Consider the following 11397-nt stretch of genomic DNA (forward strand, 5'->3'; position numbering starts at 1 on the left):
TAGCCTCACTGCTCTTATAATCTGTGTAACCACTTACAAAGGGAAGTGTCCTAGTGCCTTCATAACTATCCTATTAATCTGTCCTGCAATGTTCAGGGATCTGGGGACAAGTATCCCAAGATGCCTCTGTTTTCTTTGACCTTGCTAGTGTCCTGCCATTCATTGAGTCATCCCTTGGCTTGTTATTCCTTTCCAAAGTGCATAACAGTGTATATTACACTTATCAGGATTAAATTTTATCTGCCCATCTGGCCAATCCATCAATATCCAGAAACCTAAGACCTTTTTCCTCACTGTCAACCATCTGGCCAATCTTCATGTTATTCATTAATTTACCTACCATCTTCCCCCATATTTTCTTCTGTACCATTTATGTATATCACAAACAATAAGGGGCCCAGCACTGATCCCTGTGGTATATCACTGAACACCAGATTCCAGCCTTCTACCACCGCCTCTGTCTCCTACCACACAGCCAGCTTTGGATCCAACTTGCCAAGTTATGGGATCCCATGTGCCTTTACCTTCTTTATCAGGCTCCCATGTGGGGAAACCTTGCCAAAGGCTTTGTCAAAATCCAAATACACTACCACCCTTATCTACACACCTGGTCATCTCCTTGAAAAATTCAATCAAATTTGTTAGGTGTGACATTCCTCTAACAAAGCCATACTGACTGTCCCTGATCAAATCTTCCTCTCCAAATGGAGATTTGTTCTCAGTTTCAGAATTTTTTCCAATAGTTTCTCTACCATTAATATGAGAATCACTGATCTGAAATTCCTCGATTTATACCTACTAGCTCCCAGAAAAGGGGAACCACATTAGCTATCCTCCAGCCCTCTTGTACCTAGAAGCCTGAGAAGAATTAAAAATTTGGGTCAGAGCACATACAATTTTCTTCCATGTCACTCACAGTAGCCTGGGATACAACTCATCAGGACCTGGGGATTTGTACACTGTTAAGCTCTCCAATACCTCCTTATTCCCTATGTCAGCCTGCTCAAGAAACTCACAGTCTCTCTTCCAAAATTCTGTATCAACGCCCTCCTTCTCCAAACTTGACAGAGATGAAACACTCATTTAACACCATATCAATATGCTCTGGCTCTACGTACAGATTTCCCCTTAGGTCCTTAATGGTCTCCACTCTTTTCCTAATTACTTAACTCCCCTTGATATACTTAGAAAGTATCTTGGGATTCTCTCTAATCTTACCAACCAGAATTTTTTTTTCATGCCCCTTCTTTATACTCTTAACTGTTTTAAGATTATCCCCTGCACTTTCTCTACACCAGAAGGGCTGTGTTGATTTGTACCTTTTTTTTCCTCCCCTTTCTATTCAATCCTGAATATTCCTTAATGTCCAGGGTTCTCTGGGCTTGTTGCTGCTATATTTCACACAAAAAATTGGGCCTGCATTCCCACCAATTCCATTTGGAACACCTCCTCCCACTCTTCTGCTATAGAATTACCCAGAAGTATCTGTTCCCAGTCCACTTTGGCCAGATACTGCTTTATTTTAATAAAACCTGATATTCCCCAATCCAAAACCTTTTATTTGCAAACTATCTTTTCCCTTTTCTATAACAAACTTAAAACGTAAGACCATAAGGAGCAGAATTAGGCCATTTGGCCCATCGTGTCTGCTCCGCCATTTAATCATGGTTGATACGTTTCTCAAAACCATTCTCTAAATGTACAATGTTATGGTCTCTATCAGCAGAATGCTCTCCCACTGTCACCTCAAATATCTGTCCAGCTTGATTCCCCAGAATTAGATGCGGCACTGGAGTGTTTCTTGTTGGAGCTTCTACTTGTTGAATTAAAAACCCCTCCTGAATACATTTTCAAGAAATCTGCCCCATCGAAATACTTTACTCAATTAATGTTGGAGAATTTAAAATCCCCTCATTTTACTGCCCTAGAAGCATTTTTATACACCTTAGTGAACTGTCCATATATCTGCTCCTTTATTGCCTGCTAACCACTTGGAGAAATATAACACCCTCCTAGCACTGTGACTCCTCTTTTTATTCCTAAGCTCTATCCACAAAGCCTCATTTGAAGACTCTTCCGTGATTTTGTCCTTCTGTCCAACAGTAACTGATTGTTTAATTAATAATGTGTCACCACCTCCACTTTTACACCCTCTCATGTCTTGCCTGGAGATCCTATACTCGGAGAAAGTGAGAACTGCAGATGCTGGAGATCAGAGTCAAGAGTGTGGTGCTGGAAAAGCACAGTAGGTCAGGCAGCATCTGAGGAGCAGAAGTATCGACGATTCGGGCATAAGCCCGTTCTTGGTGAAGGGCCTATGCCCGAAATGTTGATTCCCTTGCTCCTCAGATACTGCCTGACCTGCTGTGCTTTTCCAGCACCACACTCTTGTTTGGAGATCCTTTACCCCAGAATGTTGAGTTGCTCTTCTGGCCCGTCCATCAATCACATTTCTGCAATGACATCACAAGTCCACATGTCAACCCTTAGCTCATCTGTCTTACCAATAATGTTGTAGCATTAAAACTTGATTCCCTTTGAAATTAAGGCCAACATTTCATTTGCCTTCCCTTTTACCTGCTGTATTGTATGCTGGCTTTGTTATGTTTTATGGACAAGAACTTCCAAATCCACCTACGCAGTAGCTTTCTGCAGTCTTTCTCCATGTAAGTCATTTGATATCAATTCTGTCTTGGCTGAAACCCTCATACTAATCTTTGTTCCCCTAATACTTGACAACTCCAATAGTTTGGCTGGTTTCCCACATTGTGTCAAACCATATGTCATCCATATCTTAGCTCGCAGCAAATCCTGTTCACTTATCACCTTATGCTTGCTGTCTTAAAATTGATTTAGTTTCAAAATGTCTTAATTTTAATATTCTTATCCTTGTTTTCAAATCTGTCCAAATCCTATTCTCTCCTCCAGCAGCTAACCCTTTTGGGAAACATACACTTCTCCAATTCTGGCTTCTTTGACATCCCTGGTTTAAATTATTACAGCACTGGAGATTGCGTCTTCAGATACCCAAGTCTTAAACTCTGAAATGTCTTCATTACACCTCTTCACTTTTCTGCCTCTTCTTTCTTCTCTTCTTTTCTTTGCTTTTCTTTTCTCTTCACTTCCTTAAACATTACCTCTTTGACCAAGCTTTCAGTCATCTGAACTAACATTTCCTTAGGTATATTTGTTGTCAAAAAGTGTGGCGCTGGAAAAAGCACAGCAGGTCAGGCATCATCCGAGGAGCAGGAGAGTCGACATTTTGGGGATAAGCCCTTCATTAGGAATGATGAATATGCCCAAAACGCCCACTCTTCTGCTCCTCGGATGATGCCTGATCTGCTGTGCTTTTCTCATTAGGTAGATTTATATCATATTTTGTTTTATAATGCTTCTGTGAAGTGCCATGAAGATTTAAATCTGTATCCCATGAACTTAAGGGAATGAAGGTGGGAGCACGAGGGAAAATAAATCAGGATGAGTTACAGTAAATGTATTACTAGAATCAAGGGCATCAAGGATTGCAGGTTAGCATGTGGTTTAGAAAGTAATTAAAACCATCCTTAACTATATTTTTACTCTCATTACAATCTTGTGTTATTCAGTGTTGAAGCTTTCATACTTGGTGACAGTTCTGAAACATTCTTTCCAGATTTTCTGCAACCTGATCAGACAGTAAATCTTGCTAATTACTTCATGTAGAATCAAACACTGCAATAAAACTCTTTTACAAAGCAAACATGAAGCTTCATGGCATAATTCACACTTTGTGTGGATAATTGTTATTTTATTCCATGTGATTTATGAACTATATACTCACGTGTATGTACACATAAGTGTCTAGAATAGCACTCTAGAATGACATTTAAAAACCTGGGATTAAGAGTCTAATGAAGAGCATGAAACCATTGCTGATTGTCATAGAAAAAAAAACTGGTTTACTAATGTCCTTCAGAGAAGGAAACTTGCCATCATTACCCAGTCTGACCTACATGTGACTCCAGACCCATTGCAATATGGTTGACTCTCAACTGTGCTCTGGCATGGTCACATCCTGTGAATGAATAAAAAGAAACTCAATATCATCTGTGTGCCGAACTAACATTGAATATGTAATTAGTGACTTGACACAGATACAAGAACATGACAGCATCACTCTCAGGAACATTCTGAACTTTATCTTTGATCCCTCAAGAATATTCCAAAGAAATATGATTTTTTTACACTCTTTTCTTTAAGAAGGTGTGATTCTGTGTATGTGTTTTAAGAATACAGTACATTTATAAAGGTAGAAACAGGAGTAGGCTATTCAGTCCCTTGAGCCAGTTCTGTCATTAAATGAGATCATGGCTGATCTGTGGTCTAACTGTATTTTACCCATATCTCTTAATACCCCTACACAGCAAATAAAAATGTCAGATTTAAAACTAACAACTGTTCTCACATCAACTGCCCTTTGAGGAAGAGAGGTGCTTTGTGTATAGAAGTGCTTCTTAAGATCTCTCCTGAGCATTCTGGCCCTAATTCTCAAACTATACCCCCTAGTTCTAGAATTCCCAATGAGTGGAAATAGTTTATCTTTATCTATCCTGTTGTTTCCTGTTAATATCTCAAAGACGTCAATCAGTCACTCTTTAATCTTCAAAATTCTAGAGAAAACAAGCCTAATTTGCATAATGTCTCCTCATAATGTATCCCCTGAAGTCCCAGATATCATTCTTGTAAACCTATGTTGTATACCCTCCAAGGCCAATGTATCTTTCCTAAGGTTTGGAGGATTGGAAGCCAGGTTTGCTCACAGTATTCCAAGTGGGGTCTAACCAGGGTTTTGTACAGCTGCACATAATCTCTGCTTGCTTCATTCTTCGAGATATAGGGATAAGAGTTTATACTTCTATATTATTGACTGTGCATGTCAACCAAATATTGAGTAAACTTTGTTTTGAAAACAAATTATTAATGAACCTGGTTGATAGATCTTTCGTTCAAAAACTAATATGAACCTAAATGTAAAGTCACCTACCAGATCATAAGGCTGCTCTTTCATTCAAGAGAGAGAGACAACTGGTGGTCATTTAACCTAACGGTCATCACACCTCAGGCAAAGGGAAAGGTTGTGAAGGAGAGTCTATCATGGTAACCTCAGCCAGTGTGGGAATTGAAACTTCTGGTATCACACTGCATTGCAAATCAGCCATAAAGTCAACTGAGGCATTGAACTGGTCTCCTTGGAAACTAGAAAAAAAGTATTTTTATTTCATATTGCAACCTGTGGAGTAGTGGAAATAGAGCAAAGGTGTGTTGACGTCTCTCAACTCTTTGCGAAACTGTTCTTCCTCCACTTGTACGTCTATGTTCAGTTCACCGGGACCAATAAATTGCTTGAATGCCAAATGCTGAAGATGTTAAACTTCCAGATTTTCAGGGCCATGTATTCACTTGTCTCATGCATTGACGCTACTGGCTTTTTCCCATGGGTTTCCAACAATGACAGGGACAAGGAGTGGATGGCGGGAAACATCCAGTGGAAGACAACAAGGTAAAACATGGAAACAAAATTAGTGTCACATAGGATTTGTGCTATAAGAAATTTAACAGCATGGAAAACATATTTGAAAACACTCAACAGATTGAGATAGGCAATAAATTGTACTAAAGAGATTAGTACCGCACAGCATTTACATAAATATAACTTTTAAACCATCCCGGGTTATGGTTGTATTTGTTTGAGCATGCTTCAAAGAATATGGCATAAGATTAAATGGCAATCAACCCAAGTATGTTGCATATTTACTCTGTGTACAGTAAACATATTTAGTACACATGATAAGTAACATTAAAACTGCAAGTAATATTAACAGCATCAAGAGAATTAATGCAAAATGTATCTAAATAGAAATTAATCCTTAACTAACAGTAAACCTCATCAAGATAAAGTAAGTGATCATTAAGGTCTCAGGACCTAAATTGAACATGTTAAGCCAGATGTGCAGTACCTAAAGATATCGCACACATCAACAGGGGGAGGCCTTTCAACATATCCTGCACCACCCCAATCACTGTAAGAGCACAGTATGTCTACTTAGAAAACCTTCTTTTTAAATGTTCACATAAGCTTTTTTTTTACCATCACATCAATTAATCACGGTTCTTCCTCCCATGTAAACAGAGTTATAATGAAAAGAAGTGCATTTTACGTATTTTGGCCAAGCCAGCTAATCAATTTGATGAACTAATTGATAATAAATGGTAACTGACAGCTGGCAGAAGTCAATTAATTGCGTTTTAGGTGGTAGAACTACACAAAACATAAAGGACCTCAATAAAGTGCATTAGGAATAAAGCAATAGCTCTATAGTTACCTCTAAAAGGTCACACTGATTGGGGATTTATTTCAATTAGTACAGAAAGCCTCTTAAAACAAAATACGAGGGGGAAAAAGAAGAACGTTCCAAACAAAGGCAATGTAGCAAGCAATCCTAGAAAAAAAGAAAGCTAAGAGTTTAAAACATTGCCTAAAATGTTTAGAACCATGGAATTTTAAAGTGTGCAAATCACACAATTCATTTGGAATATAATGCTTTGGAGTTCAAATCGGGTTCAAATAGATATGAATCAGTTTATCTGTGCACACTAGTTGCACAAAGTCATTTCAGAAGCCATTGTAACTGAGAAGCTATTTAGATTTGTACATCAAAATGTGTTCTCTGAGTTGAAGGCTTGCATTGAAATCTGTTTAACTCAGAGATGAGACCTGTTCAATGGCACAGTGCCTTATGGGAGTGTGCCTCCTCCTCCAACAGAAACTGTTGTGCTTTAACAAAGTATTTGCAGAGTTTGGTGTTTTAAAAAGGAGAGTTTAACTATCAATATTTCCTCTTTCCTCGAGAAACAAGTTACCACGAATTCTGAATACTGAGAATGACCAATAGGTCAGACAGGATCGGATTGAGAAAAGGTAAATGTTTCAGACACAGAATCCTCAATAACAACTTCTATTCTTACGTCAGATAAAATGAAAATCATAAAGCAGCAGTGCAGGTTATTTTTTATTTTCCCCTTGTACTCACGCACAAGCACTGAATTCCAAGTATTTCACTTCAAGGAGTACACTGATGAAGGCAAACAGCACAAATGGGTTTTTGGGTTTTCACAAAGCAAAACAGTTGAATGGAATAGCAGTGAAGGATGGCACTTCAACTTGGCACTGTTAATTTGAACAGCAGCACACTATCGTGACAATTTTTCTGCCTTCATCCCCACTCACGCATCACCCCATCCTCAGACAGTTACATACATTATGCTGAGGCTTTAAGGAAGAGGCAAAGAACATAAACGCTTTACAGAAGGAAACAGAGAGGAAATCAGTCCCAGTATATTCTTAGGTAACTACCAGGAGTCAAACCAAAGGAGAGATGACTGATAGCCCTGGGAAAATGTCAATTTCCTTGGATTGAAATGATGTATAACATATGGAAATCTTTAAATGAAAAGGAGAAATTATATAGCATCTCACTCTATTTATTATATTTCTTAAACTGATTTACATTTCAGGGAGTTGTTATTTTAAAAATAAAATCTGTGATTTAACGAGAATCACTTAATCATGTCCATACAAAACCAGAAATGTAACTTTCTGTATTTCAGTATTTCATTCTGGTAGAGTCTGTATGAACAAGATTACTGAACTATAGTAAAACTACTTTAGTTGCCCACCCCTTCAAGATATCAAAATTAAAATATTGTAGACAGGAGGAAGTGCAGCAAACAATGCTTGCCATGTTGTCAAAAATATATCTTGCCTCCTCTACACTAAAAGGTGTTAGATCTTCATAAACTAACATAGATAAAAACAAATATCCCCACATTCAAATATGAACTACAAATGTAAAAAACTCAAAATCATCTACCAACTAATAAACCATATCAAATGTTCTGAGATTTGTGAGCCAATCTGCCAAACTTGTTTTATTTGTTACAATTGCAGTATTTAATTACTGGTTATATAAACTAATTGCAGCCTTAAAAGAATTATTTTCATTTATATAGTACCTGTCATAATCTAAGGACATCCCAAAGCACTTTACAGCTAATCAAGTACTTTTATGGTGTAGTTGCTATTGAAATGTTGGTGATATGGTAGCCAATGTATAAACAGGAAGCTCCCACAGGGAGCAAGATGATGATGACGGGGTGGTTCTTTCTTTTATGCTGATTTGGTGATAAATTTTGGCCAAGACATTGGGGATAACTCCCCTTGCTCCTCTTCAGAATAGTGGAATGAGACCCTCTCCACCTGGGAGAGCAGACAGGCTTTGTATCATCTGAAAGACAGCATCACTGACATTGCATGCTTCCTCAGCCCTGCGGTGCAATGTCAAGTCTTGACCTTTTTGCACTCAAGTCCTGAAGTGGCTGTAAAACCCAAAACGTTCTGAATTACAGACAACAGTGATATCAAACTAAACCAGTGCTTTCCAAACATCTTCTCACCGTGAGCCTGTTTTCAGGCTGGAGAACTGTTTCGACCCTGTGGAGAGTGACGGAGCGCAGGGGTGATGGTGGATGATTGTGTCAGTGGTCAGCCAATGCCCATTTGGTGCTTGCAACCTCAGGATTTCAGCTCAAAACTCTACCTTGTGTCCTAACTCTCAGGTTGGGAAACTCTGTGCAAACTAATGGCTAACACTTATTGCTCTTTTGCAATAATGTATAATTTAGTTTAGCCATGAAATAGACATATAAAATTATGTTTATTACATTAATTTCTAGAGATGGCTAAGTCAAACATCTAGGAAAAAGTACAAAGAGAAAATGATTTTGTGAGAGGGAAAATTCAGGTTGTGCAAGCTCCCTGATCAACAAGCCTCCAGCCCATACCAAACTGAACTATTGCTTTGAAACAACTATATTTATAAGATACATTTTATCTTATATCTTAAGTCATTGAATTTTACCATTATCAGCTATGGCGCTGCTTCTGCAAGCTATATGACGCAATGAAGTCAAAGAGAAGTTTCATCTCAGCAACAGCTTTGTTTCTATTTTGACTTTTTCTTTCCAGTGTGAGCTACAATTTTGCGACTGATGGATACAGACATTTCTGAGCTGTCAGCAAACATGATAAAGCAGATCATGACAGACACTATGGTGATATTTTATTGTGCTAGACTTCATGAGGCACTGTTTTATTTTAATTCCCTTGCAAGTTTCTGTGGTAAAAAAATGCCAAGAATAGTGAAGCACGACAATCACAGAAGGGAATTTAAAAAAAACATAGGACTTTATTACTGCAGATTTACAACATATCTATAGCTGATGAGAGAAATTCTAACTTAAGCACATTGTACAGTATCCTGCAGTTTAACCTATTAAAAATAATATTCTTCCACATTATGCAATATAAACTTATGTAAATCAGGATTTTTGCATGCATCGTGCTTTCTTTAATAAAACTGATTGCAAGATTTGGGTACACTAATGAAGATGCCAGCTGAATTACTTAATCACTCAATCACCTGTCTTATTACCAGAATCTGTGACAACAGGGATTAATTTTTCTGGTTTCCTCAGTGCTTCAGAGCAGAACAATTTCTCCATTTTCATGTTCTGCATTCCACAATAGAGTATGAAATCATGCTGTGCATTCATATTACAGAGATGGAAAACCATGGATTAGTATCTGAAATGCCTGTCGTTGTACCCGATGCTCAGGATTTCTGATTTAAATGTAATCTAAGGTGAACCTTTCTTGGTGATAAGATTGGAACCCCAATGCACAATGAGTTATTCAGAAGTGCACAATTTTGGGAAATTTAAAGCTTAATTTTGGAAATCCCTTAGTTGAATAGTTACACTCAAAAATCTCTTCCAGACAGCAGATTACAACTCTCAAGTTGGGTAGTTAGTCAGAGTACCAAGCAGGAGTAAGACCTATCTGACAGAAACAAGACAAGAATATTAGGAAGGATTAATCACTGGATTGCAATTTAGGCTTTCTCCCCCTGCCACCAGCTGATTTCACAGTATCGTGGACAGAGGCCTTGCTAATCTCAAACAGCAGAAATAGACAGAATAACTGGTAATACTGGAGCATTTTATGTGAATTTTATTCTGAACAAGGTTCAAACCTTGCTTGCAAAGTAACAAAACTGAAACTATTACTGTCAAAGTACAAAAGTCCCCAAAAGCAATGATAACACTTAAAGAAATATTATTAAACAGACAAAAGTAAAGCCAAATTAACAAAAACATCTCTGAACATTATATAACAATGTCTCATATTTGGCTAACACTGCAGTAAAAAGAAATCTGTTGTTAACATTCAGATGAACACTGTGTAGCTCTCAACCTGAATGGCACTGTCTGATCTTCTTCCATCAAAAGCTGGGATTACAAAATTTCAGTGCCTGATGCCAGTCTAAAGCCATCTGTGCATCAATCTGATTCAGATCAGATTAGACAGGTGTAATCACTAACAAAGTCAAATCCTCATTCAATGTTTATCTCAAGAAAACTGATATTCCTTTTCTAGTCTGGGAACTTAGTGGTATTCACATATGAAAGATGATGGGTAGAAATGCTAGGAGTTTCCCTCAGCATATTATTATGTAAGGAACCTGTATACGAAGGGAAATGTGCTACTGGTCGTGCTCGACATTCAAGATATATATTGATTGATGACATTCCGCATATGAATATAAATGGCACTTTCAGTTGCTTGTCTTCCCGGATTGTTTGGGAGCTTCCTGGAATTGACAAGTATCTCGCAGGAACCCCTGTTACACAGCAATCCAGGAGAAAACAAGACTGTCTTTAACCCTGTACACTCTCTTCACCCATGTTTCTGTGGCATTGTGATACTCCAAACTGCACACGTGCCTTCTGTGATAGACATGGACTGAACGAAGGATTTCACAGCCGTTAGTTCAGGTGAATGTTCTGCTATTCTGCTCATGCAGTTGTGAATGTTAGTGGATGATTAACTAATGAGTATGGGGAGGAGGATCCATGAACATATAGTGATGGTAAAATTCAGGTTGCCAGTGTAAAAACCATTGAGAAACATCTTCAGCAGAAGTGCTGTGTGAATCCTCCATTTCAGCTTCTTCCTAAGGTTCCCATCAGCCTTGAACCAGTCCTCCGTCAATTCATTTTTCTCCATACAATATGAAAGCGCTGAATGCCCTGAAAACAGTAACAGCCATAGGCCCTTTCAATATTGTGGCTATGGAGCTGAAGAATTATCCTTCAGGATTATTCATACCCCAAATTAAGCTGTGCAACCACAACACTAGTATCTTTCAGTCAACTGGAGAATGGTTCTGTTATGACTTGTCCATAACCAGCAGGACAGACCCAACCTGGCCATTTATTGCCCTATTGCTTTATGCAGTA

The 11397-nt window shown here is 38.2% G+C and overlaps 1 protein-coding gene across 1 annotated transcript in view; it reads right to left on the minus strand.

Moving 5' to 3' along the window:
* Positions 1-5294: 5294 nt before the first annotated feature.
* Positions 5295-11397, minus strand: part of gtdc1 (glycosyltransferase-like domain containing 1) — a 369150-nt gene continuing 363047 nt past the window's right edge. Inside the window, exon 11 of the transcript XR_011961711.1 lies at positions 5295-5464. The gene's annotated coding sequence lies outside the window, so the exon portion shown is untranslated. The remainder of the gene's footprint in view (positions 5465-11397) is intronic.

Source organism: Chiloscyllium punctatum, chromosome 10 (genome assembly GCF_047496795.1).
Source record: "Chiloscyllium punctatum isolate Juve2018m chromosome 10, sChiPun1.3, whole genome shotgun sequence".
Classification (NCBI taxonomy): Eukaryota; Metazoa; Chordata; class Chondrichthyes; order Orectolobiformes; family Hemiscylliidae; genus Chiloscyllium; species Chiloscyllium punctatum.